This window comes from Oppia nitens, unplaced genomic scaffold (assembly GCF_028296485.1).
Source record: "Oppia nitens isolate AA-2021 unplaced genomic scaffold, nextdenovo-longstitch-racon4-pilon3 scaffold22_pilon_pilon_pilon, whole genome shotgun sequence".
Taxonomy (NCBI): domain Eukaryota; kingdom Metazoa; phylum Arthropoda; class Arachnida; order Sarcoptiformes; family Oppiidae; genus Oppia; species Oppia nitens.
Window position 1 is genome coordinate 956424 of NW_026533202.1, and position 10544 is coordinate 966967.

Below are 10544 nucleotides of genomic sequence, written 5' to 3' on the forward strand. Positions count from 1 at the left end.
ATATATATTCAACGAAATATACATTATAATGATAATACTTACAAAGAGTCGGCGGGTGAGTGAGTGAGTGAGTTAGAGAGAGAGAGAGAGAGAGAGAGAGAGAGAGAGAGAGAGAGAGAGAGAGAGTATTATATAATACATTATGTTATATAATGTTAGATCCCATTGCAATACTTCATGTTTATGGCCCGACAGGTGCACCGAAACTAAAAAAAAACTAAACTAAACTAAAATACAAAATAATAAAAAGCATATTATTTATTGTTATTATTATAAGCCATTATGATTGCATAGACACATACACACACATACACATACACATACATACATACATACATACATGCATACACACACACATGCATACACACACACATGCATACACACACACACATCCATACACACACACATCCATACACACACACATCCATACACATACACACATCCATACACACACACACATCCATACACACACACATTGCTTTTAAGCATTATATAAGATTTATTTCAAACATTTATATACGGTTTTTAAAAACATATAGTATAGGGTATGATATAGACTATAAACACACAATTATTATTATTATTATTATTGTTATATGCACCATAATATTAACAATAAATAATATATTTAATAGTCAGTATATCTATCAATATATTGTATATATTATATAGTTTTTATGGCCCGGTGTTAAATAACCACCGGTCCTTTTAAAAAAAAAAAAATAAAAGCAAACTTTTTTCACTGATTTTTTGTTTAATATGACCCCCCAATTGAATATAAATATCCCATTAAGTTTCAACTACTTATTTCAAATACTTAAAAAAAACCGATAGTAATAATATATGATTACTTAAAATAAAATATTGTATTTTTTATGTTTTTAATGAAATATTTACTATTATATATAATAATTATAAATATAGATTTTTGTATTAAAAATTCATATATAAATATATTGTTTGTAATACATAATAATTAGCCAATTTTTAATTTTGTTTTTTTGTTTATATGCAGTAATAAACAGTTTTAGGTTTAGTTTATTAATACTAATCTTAATAAATATATAAATAAAAACAAATTATTTATTATTGTATAAAATACTATATAATTATATAAAAATTTTCTATTTTTAATAAAATATTCATAAAATATATTATTAATATTTTTTTATAAATTTAATATTAAATTATATATATAATATATCAAATTTATACACATAAATTATAAAATATACTTAAAATTTAATTTAATTGAATAATATAATTTACTGTATATATTTTTTTAGGACAATGGGGGGCCCACCACTAAATAATCCTAAATAAGTAAATGTCAAACTTGATATTACCGTATATGTATAAAATAGTTGGGACCGGGTAGATTTTTTATTGCCGGTATGTATGTATGTATGTATGTCTGTATGTATGTATGTCTGTATGTATGTATGTATGTATGTATGTATGTATGTATGTATGTATGTATGTATGTATGTATGTATGTATGTATGTATGTATGTATGTATGTATGTATGTATGTATGTATGTATGTATGTATGTATGTATGTATGTATGTATGTATGTATGTATGTATGTATGTATGTATGTATGTATGTATGTATGTATGTATGTATGTATGTATGTATGTATGTATGTATGTATGTATGTATGTATGTATGTATGTATGTATGTATGTATGTATGTATGTATGTATGTATGTATGTATGTATGTATGTATGTATGTATGTATGTATGTATGTATGTATGTATGTATGTATGTATGTATGTATGTATGTATGTATGTATGTATGTATGTATGTATGTATGTATGTATGTATGTATGTATGTATGTATGTATGTATGTATGTATGTATGTATGTATGTATGTATGTATGTATGTATGTATGTATGTATGTATGTATGTATGTATGTATGTATGTATGTATGTATGTATGTATGTATGTATGTATGTATGTATGTATGTATGTATGTATGTATGTATGTATGTATGTATGTATGTATGTATGTATGTATGTATGTATGTATGTATGTATGTATGTATGTATGTATGTATGTATGTATGTATGTATGTATGTATGTATGTATGTATGTATGTATGTATGTATGTATGTATGTATGTATGTATGTATGTATGTATGTATTGTATGTATGTATGTATGTATGTATGTATGTATGTATGTATGTATGTATGTATGTATGTATGTATGTATGTATGTATGTATGTATGTATGTATGTATGTATGTATGTATGTATGTATGTATGTATGTATGTATGTATGTATGTATGTATGTATGTATGTATGTATGTATGTATGTATGTATGTATGTATGTATGTATGTATGTATGTATGTATGTATGTATGTATGTATGTATGTATGTATGTATGTATGTATGTATGTATGTATGTATGTATGTATGTATGTATGTATGTATGTATGTATGTATGTATGTATGTATGTATTGACAACTGATTTTAACAATTAAATAAAAAAAATAAATTTATTTATTTTTTTTATTATAAAGATATTATAAGTCAAACGTAACGCGAGTTTAAAATATTTAAAATTATTGTTGAATTTATTTAAATTAATGAAAACCAACCGTCAAATTGATTAAATATCTTACATATCAGTCATACAGTAGGCCTACCACTCCAATTGTAAAAACACACACGCACGCACACCCACCCACACACACACAAACCAAAATAAAAGAGTTTATCAGTAGTAATTGTAACCTATCGACCAATATCTACATACCAGAGCGCCAAACAAATAAAAATCAGTGATATATATATAGAGAGAGACCCGACAAACAAACAAAAAACAATATGAATCCAAATACCGATTGGCTGTCCGTTTATTTTAACAAAAACAACGAAACCAATATCTATATACGTGAGACACACTTTATCAACACCGGCGGTAATACAGATTTTTGGAAACAAGCGGCCTATCATCGGGTGTTCGGTCTATATGTGATACGTCGTAGTAAAAATGTTGTCCTCGACGGTAGAAATTCAATTAGATACACTGTGTTTGCCAGCAGTATGACAGTCCATAAGACAACCGATTGGCACCGTTACGCACTTTACTATAGATATAACTATCCGTGCCGTACGTTTGGCACGTTTTACGATCACAACAACCGTAGCCAGTCCTATACAATACGTAACAAAAACTATGAATTGGATGAAAACTATTGTTTCTATCAGTCGATAACGTCGATGATGATAATCGGTGGGCAAAAGTTAGTATCCAATGCCGCCACCACCAGAAGCATCAGCAGCAGCAGCAGCAGCAGCCAGAAGCTACCGATTAACGAAACTCAGATGTATTTGATTATAAAACATTACTTTCAACAGTCGGCCCGCAAACAACTGGGCCAACATATCTTCATCGGAGAGGACGGCGAACTAATATCTATCAGACTCTTCTTCTATCCAATGACTGCCGCCGCCGCCACCAAAACCACTCATAGACGTCGTAGTAGACAACAAAGTGGCCAGTCTAGCAGTAATCGGGTACATGTTTTTGATGTCTCTCCAACGTCTACAATAGCGGCAATCTATCCGACCATACGTAACGAATGGTGGTACGAACAGTATAGTCAAACACAGCAGAAAGTTGTCTGGCGAGAGACGTCTAGACCACAACAGTTGACACAACAAACGTTTACAATGGGTTTGTTATTCAGACGATTCGGTAATAATGGTGAATCGTTGACCAGTTATATCCGTAGAAATGGTTGGCTATATTACAGCAAGAAATATTGGGACCAACAAACAAATTATAATACCCATATTGAACCATTTGGACGGTTAGATCATCGACTATACAAACGATTTACCGGTGAAATGATTCAGTGTTATGCGGCCGGTGTCTATGAACTGACTGAACAATTGTTTAAAGTTATACACAATCAATACAACAACAACAACAACAGTGGACAAGTAGCTGGCGGTGCAGTTGGCGGTGTCCAACAAACAACAACCGCCACTAACAACGGCCAACGTTTTGCAGTGTATGTGTGTGCCGGCGCCAGACTAGTAGTACAAGACAACTACGATGAAAGTATAGAAAATATACACCACAATCGTACACTGTTTGAACAGGGATCAGTAGTTATTGTCGAAGATCAACTCTATATGACTGTCCCGTACGATACGGGTGTCACAGATTTTATGAATAGCATACTACTCGATTGGCCCGAGTTTTGCGATCAGTATTTGAACGACTATTATATGAAGGATAGAGTTAAGGGCTATCGAAATCCTGTAGTATTTTTGGGCGCTCACGAGTCAGACTATAATACCAGTGTCTGGTGTCTGACTGTCGAAAAGTTATCTAAAAAAATTGATACAAAAATATTGTCAAACAACGATGAATTTGTCACTTATGAGCGCCGATGCTATTTGAATATACCCGAAGGCGCTTATATTGTAGCCGTCGAAGATTGGGAGGACGGTATGGATGAGATCTGGAAACGACACCAATACGAACAGCTGCACCGGGCGATTGTCGAACATCATGTACCCGATGCCCCGTATTATGTTCGTCCAGCACAGTATGCATCACTGACCGACGGTAATAACAAATATTGGCCACAAAAGATTATTCTCAATACTTGTCGTGAATTTCCAATGGGTCGTCACATTTATATAGATATTGTCGGTAAGACACCAGAAATCGCTGACGCCTACAGAGAACTGTACGATGAATTGGGTCAACAATTTCAACCGGACATCCACAGTATACATCCCAGAGAGTTCAACTTTCGGCAATTTATTTATACTGACCAAATGCTCCCGAATATCAAAGCCTATACAGCATCGCCGCCGGCTTATCCGCCAGTTATCCTAACTGATCGAACCGGTAGTAATATTCGATTGTATTATTTGCCACAAAGACTACAATTCCAGGCAGAGTACGGTACAGACACTTCACCGATTGGCGGACCCGTAGTTAACATGGATTGCAATCTGTTGACAGTCTTCAAAAAGTATGCCATCAATCCGGTCACCTATAGTACTATTGAAGGCCAAACTCATATACAGCCGACCGACGATATTAGTCCGGTTCTAGTGTTACGCGACGGTGAAAGACGATTGCTGTTACCCGAGTATCAGTGGAAGCGTTTGCCGAATCCGTTTGTCAACAAACACCAGATATTCAATTGCGATGACTATCGGCTGGCAATTGATGGACACTTCTATCAGAAAACAGACGCAAACAGAATCATTGGTAAAGTTTTAAGCGCTTTCTATGAAGTGGTCGACAAACACACTGGTAATGCGCTGGCCGTAGATATTGTGCCCAATGATCCCAATTTTGGACAACAATCAGACAATAGTTTCCGAGAGATTACTGACAATCAATTGGCTAATTTGGATAAAACTAATCGTTTTCTTCCAAATCCAAATCCAAAGCCTAAACAAAGCGGCAAATCTGGAAGGAGTAGTGTTGGCGGGGGTGGAAAAAGTACCAAATCTGCAAATATCGGCGGTACCAGTGGGTATCCTACTGGTGATGGTGGCAGTACCAGCGGTAATCATCCAGGAAATGGTGGCGGCGGTTCCAGTGGATCCCGTCCTCGAGATGGTGGCGGCGGCGGCGGCGGCAGTGGTAAAAGATACCAATACCAAGATGGCAAAGGAGGTAAAGGAGGTGGTGGTAGACCTAAATGATCAATCAATTGTACAGCAGATTATTGTGTGTGTATTGAAATTTGTGTGTCTGTATGTAAATGTTTACCAAAAAAAAAAAAATCAAATCTTATTTTTATTGTTATACAATGATGCCATTGAATAAAAAATAAATTAAAAAATAAAGTGTATTTAAAAAAATATATAATATCTATACAAAAACAACGAAAATTTGTTTTTTTTAGAGTAAAATGTTATTTAGTTTTGCAAAATAAAATTATTTTTTATTCAAAAAAAAAATTACTGATTTTAGATTTTATATCAGTTATGTCAGTAATTATAATGTTTTTAAATTAAACTAATTTATTATATATATTTTATATAGTATATAGTATTTATTTTCACTTAAATCAAAACATTATACACTGTATAAAAAAAAACGAGTATCGGTGCTTATACAGCATCACCGCCAGCCTATCCACCAGTACAGCTAACCGATCATACCGGTCAAAACAAGCGACTGTTTTATTTGCCACAACGGCTACAATTCGATACACTGGACAGTAATACTGGAGCTAAAGTCGATACCATTGATTTGAATCTATTGACTGTATTCAAAAATTATGACATCAATCCGGACACCTATAGTAGGCACCCATCAGGGGCTCAACCCATATACAGGTCGACCCGAATCGTAAACTAAAGTTTGTTTTGCGTGACGGCGATCAACGATTGAAAATACCTGAATACGAATGGAAACCTATGGATAATCCGTTTATCCACAAACACCAGATCTGCAATCGTGAAGACTATCGGCTACTAATTGACGGACACTTTTATAAGAGAAAAAATACGGAAACAACTTATAGTTATGTTGAAAGCGATTACTATGAGTTAGTCGACTGGATGTCCGGACAGCCGATAGCCGTAAACATTGTACCGAAAACAGGAGACAACAATTTTCCGAATCCGTTACCTAGTTTTCCATAGCTAGACGACCAGAAATTGCTTCAATTGGTAAGCGATCGTCTATTTTTTTCGTGCCGATTTCGATATTGAAGAATGCGATCAAAACGAACCTATACCTGTTGTTGTTGTTGATGATGATGATGATTATGGTCGACCAAATAGTGGTCCTCAAGGTGGTGGCGGCGGCGGCGGCGGTTCACATCCTGGTGCTAGTGGTAGTGAAGCTGGAGGTAGTGTAGCCCGAGATAGTGGTACCCGAGGTCGTGCTGTAGGTCGTGCTGCTGGAGGTAGTAGTTCTCGAGGTAGTGATGCTGGAGGTAGTGGTTATCGAGGTAGTGATGCTGGAGTAGTAGTAGTAGTAGTAGTAGTAGTAGTAGTAGTAGTAGTAGTAGTAGTAGCATTTATAACTATTGATAACATTGTAGTATTGATTTTTTTTGAATGATATCTATAATGGTATTTATATTTTCACTGAAATCAAAACATTATATATTAAATTAGTATTTTATGTGTAAGAAATAGTATCAATAATAATAATAATTCAAATTTTATGTTTTTATTTCTAAACCAAATAACATGATTAAAATATTTTATTTTATTTATTTTTAAAATTTATTTGTTTTATATAATGTGTTAAAAAATTATCTGAAAAATAACTTTCAAATCGTTGATTTATGAAATATATTGAAACAAATTGTAATAAACTAATAGTATAATAAATTTATACAACAAATATTTTTTTTTAAAAATTAATTGCTTTATTTAAAATTCAATTTGAATTGACAAAACTATATAATAGTATAATTATATTTAACTACTAAATAACTACATTATTATATGATAATCACATAATAATAAAAATAATTTTATTAATTTATATTTTTTTTAAAAATATATTCTGTAATCCAATTAATGAGATTAAATTATTTAAACAAATTTTTTTTGAAATTTAATTGTTTTATTTGATGTGTTTTTCTTTAAAAATACAACAATATATAAAAAAAAATCTTGATTAATCAGTTAAAAGTAATTTTTCAAAAAACAAATCAAAAAACAAATCAAACGTTCAAATTTGAAATATCAATCATACAGTCACATACATCTACCATTCCTAGTAGTCCATACCATTACCACAACCACCATCACTATCATCACACACACACACACACACACACATCAGATCCTAATTTGATTACAACATATCAAACACACAGAGATAGACATATACACATCATAAACCACAACAACAACTATCCATCAATCAATCAATATATAACCAGTGAGTGATTGACTACTAGAAAACCTATCGAGCCATCATCACCTATCGATCCGATCCGACCCGACCAGACACCCCCAACCACACAAAATGGTGACTACCGATAATGATTGGCGTCTAAATTATTTTAACAAATCAAATGAAACAATGATACGCTTAAGGGAAACACATTTTATTATCGATGAAACCAACGATTTCTGGACACAGTCGGCCTATCATCGGGTATTCGGACTCTATGTCAAACGATTTTTTGTTAAAAAGACTGAAGATGATGGCACTAAAATGCACAATTATCGAGTAGGTGTTATCAGTTATCCCGAAAAATCAGTAATACCCACTGATTGGCACCATTATGCCAACTATTATCGACCCACTCATAGCTATCCGAGCAGTAAACTGACAACTTATATTGATTCAAATGGCCACTCACAGCCGATACCAAAAAATACGGCCAATGAATATGTGTCAAACATACGATTTTATCAGTCGATTACGTCGATGCTAGTGATGGGTATGGCACCGGGCAATCCGGCCACTCAGTGTACCAAAGATATAGTAGGTACGGACCTGATTGAGACGCGCTACTTTAGCCAATCGGCCCGCAAACAACTGGGCCAACACGTATACATTTGTTGCGATGGCTCATTGAAGAACAGGCGAATCTATTTCTATCAGAAAGAATCGCCAGCACCAGTAGCCAAACGTGGCAAAAGTAGGTCGTCATCAAAGTCGTCATCAAAATCGTCATCAAAGTCTTCATCAAAACACCAGTATGTTTATCGTGTATGTAAAGGAAGCGATTTGAATGCACTCTATCCGACCATACGTAACGAATGGTGGAAGAAGCCGCTGCCGGGACAGTCGGGACTCTGGACAAGAACCAAATATCCTAACCAATCGTTGACCCGACAAGTATTTACAATGGGCTTAGCTTTTAGACGATTCGGTCTAACAAACAAATCGTTTCTATTGTTTACCAGTGATGGACCAGAAGGTGATATAAAAGAGATAAGAAGAGAAGACAATTATCTGAATCCATTTGATCCGGATGGACGGTACGATCATAGATTGTATAGTAGATTAAAGTGCGATAATCAACAAACCTATGTCGGCGGTGTCTACGAACTAACTGAACACTTGTTTACTAGTCTTTACGACCCAAGCAGCACAAGTAGGAGTTCAGTTGGAGGCAGTGGTGGCGGTGGTGGTGGTGGTGGTAGCGGCAAAGGTGCAATCGGTGGCCAAAAACAAAAACAACAAACCACTTCCACCAAAACTGGTGACTGTTTTGCATTGTTTTTATGTGCCGGTGCTAAGCTAGTAGTCGAAGACAGTTACAATGATTTCAGCGAAAATTTTCGTCACAATCGATCCCTGTGTGAACAGGGATCGGTAGTTATTGTCGAAGACAAACTATGGATGTGTTTACCATACTATACGTCTACCGATAACGATACTACCACTGACATCACTTGGGACGACTTTTGCCGAGACTATATGTCCACTGAAATGTACAATAAGTTAAAGACATGTGTGAAGCCAGTAGTGTTTTTGGGCTCAATTGAATCCGATTATAATACAAGTGCTTGGCGTTTGTCTATCGATAAGATGGCTGTCAAAAGCTGTCGACCAATACGGGCCCCTAAAAGCCAGAAGCACCAGAAGCACCAGCAGCAGCAGCACCAGCAGCAACAACAACAGCAACCTAATTATACACATGAGCACAAATATGAGCGCCGATGTAGTCTAGAAGTACCCGAAGGCGGCTATATTGTTGCCGTAGAGGACTGGGCGGACGGTTTACTGGAAATTCGCCACCGTTTTCGTTACGAACAGTTGCATCGGGCGATTGTCAAACACCAAAAAGATATTGTATCGACAGAATTATTGGTCGACTACATAGAACCGCCAGATTTCCAGGCACCGGCCAACAAGCAATGGAGGGATAAAATTATACTCAATACTAGCGTAAAACATCCGGACGGTAGGGGCATACCAATCGATATTGTTGGCCAATCAGGTCATATCTATAATGCCTACACTGAACTGTATGGTCAGCCGCCCGATAATGTCGATCATTCTATACGTCCCCGAGAGTTCAACTTTCGCCAATTTCTACTATCAGAACCAAAAGAACTGACCAAAAAAAAGAGTATCGATGCTTATATAACATCACCGCCAGCCTATCCACCAGTACAGCTAACCGATCATACCGGTCAAAACAAGCGACTGTTTTATTTGCCACAACGGCTACAATTCGATACACTGGACAGTAATACAGGAGCTAAAGTCGATACCATTGATTTGAATCTATTGACTGTATTCAAAAATTATGACATCAATCCGGACACCTATTGTACCATCAAGGGCTCAACCCATATACAGCCGACGGACAGTCGACAACTAAAGTTTGTTTTGTGTAAAGGCAGTCAAGAATTCAAAATACCTGAATACCAATGGGAACCTATAGATAATCCGTTTATGAAAAAACACCAGATCTGCAATCGTGAAGACTATCGGTTAGCAATTGACGGACACTTTTATAAGAGACAAATTACAGGACCAATCTATACTTATGTTCAAAGCGATTACTATGAGTTAGTCGACTGGCTGTCCGGACAGCCGATAGCCGTAAATAT